General features: G+C 34.0%; 1 long non-coding RNA gene across 1 annotated transcript; it reads left to right on the plus strand.

Moving 5' to 3' along the window:
- The first annotated feature begins 58 nt into the window (after positions 1 to 58).
- Positions 59 to 777, plus strand: LOC123323871. The gene is made up of 2 exons (XR_006539560.1): positions 59 to 207; positions 743 to 777. It is a non-coding gene; the product is annotated as an uncharacterized LOC123323871 (long non-coding RNA).
- The last annotated feature ends 1,137 nt before the right edge of the window (positions 778 to 1,914 follow it).

Consider the following 1,914-nt stretch of genomic DNA (forward strand, 5'->3'; position numbering starts at 1 on the left):
ATCTGCTGTAGCCATAAAGCAGTATGTAGAGGAGAGTGTGGCTGTGTACACTAAAATTTTATTTACAAAAACAGCTGATGGTGGTTTTATACTAGATTGCCAGTAGTTAAAAGTATTTCTTTTTTTTCTTTTTTAGTTGCAAGAAGCACGAGATCGACATGCAGAGGCTGTAAGATGTATTGAGACGTCGAAAGATCACGTGCAAAAGTATAATTTAAAGCAGCACAGAAAATAACTTGAGTATTTATAAAGCAGAGAAGCAGTGTAGAATGAGAAATATATCAGTTATGATAATTACATCATTGTTAAGCTGGATAAAAATTTCAGCTTTGCGCTATTTGGAAATGCATAAATTTTGCATATTATCTTTAAATTTTGCACATTAACTATAAAACACAACCAGAAAAATGGCACAATTGCCAAATCTTCTACTTTTTAATTTTTTTTTTTAAAGATTTTATTTATTTAATACAGAGAGAGACAGCGAGAGAGGGAACACAAGCAGGGGGAACGGGAGAGGGAGAAGCAGGCTCCCCGCTGAGCAGGGAGCCCGATGAGGGGCTCGATCCCAGGACCCTGAGATCATGACCCGAGCCAAAGGCAGATGCTTAACAACTGAGCCACCCAGGCGCCCCTTTTTAAATTTTTAAGAATTTATGTAAGACCGTCAGATGTTTGTTTAGAAATTATACGGTACTTTTAAAATTTATGTGTGAGAATAATTTTAAAATATTCATTTTAGGCTTGAAGTTGAAAATGCCAAGTTAAAAGTTACAGTCAAAAAACAAGCGCGCAAAATTGAACAACTTCAGGAAAACCTAAGTACAAGTTTGGTAAGTCAGTCTCTTAATTTCTGTCCTACTGAAAAGGAATTTTTATTTCTCTAGTAGTAGTATATAAGACCATTTTGGATAATATGAAAATTCTCACTAATAAAAATGTTTATTGTATTCATATTGTTGCTACTTGCTACTGGTAGTATAATTCCTCTTTATACATGAAGTTGACTGAATTCGTAAATTAATAATTTTTATAGTAAGATTGTAATAAAAAAGATTGTGGTAGTCTAAGATAAGCAATATTTTATACATGCCACATTTTATTTATCTATCTGGCAGTGGACAATTGAGTTTTTCCACCTTTTTGCTATTGTTAATAATGCTGCTGTGAATATTGGCATACAAATGTCCGAGTCCCTAGTAATATTTTTCAGTATGTTTAAAAATTCTGAAACCTTGAGTCATAATTTGATCTTGAATTCTGACTTTCTCTTGTAATCTAAACCCTTCAGTGAGATTTGAGAATGGATTACTTTCATGATAATTTGTTGTGATTTGTAATTATAAATTTGTAATTTGTTGTCTTCATCAAGAATGACTACTAGGTCATTATGCAAACATTTTTCTCAAAGGAATATATTTTTCTCTTTGTTGGATTTTGAAAAGGAAAAGAGATGCCAGTGAAAAAGTGCAAATGACTGCTCAGTCAGGGCCTTACATAGTAACATAGTGCTCCTAGCATTCACTGCAAGTTCAGGAACCTTTTTTTTTTCATTAATTTGAGTTAATCAGCCTTTCAGAGATTTAGCAATCAAATCTCAGAAAAGATTAATGTGCAATCCGGGATTCCAACTTATTGATACGTAGTGAAAACTATATAACTATTTACCAAGCAGAACCGGATTATCATGCCATTTATACCCTCCTTCATAGGAGAGGCTACCAATGATTTAAGATGAGAAGACTGCATTGTGAGTCCTAGGTTGGAACAATGAGGTAGATGCACCTACCACTAGTTTCTTTTAGTCACAGAAGCTGCATCCTTGCAAATTTCATTTTACAGCTATACCTATCAGGGGAACTAGCACATTCTGTTGACTGGTCCTTTTTGTGGCCAAAGAAACATCGAAAGTTT

The sequence above is a fragment of the Neomonachus schauinslandi genome, unplaced genomic scaffold (assembly GCF_002201575.2).
Source record: "Neomonachus schauinslandi unplaced genomic scaffold, ASM220157v2 HiC_scaffold_1734, whole genome shotgun sequence".
Classification (NCBI taxonomy): domain Eukaryota; kingdom Metazoa; phylum Chordata; class Mammalia; order Carnivora; family Phocidae; genus Neomonachus; species Neomonachus schauinslandi.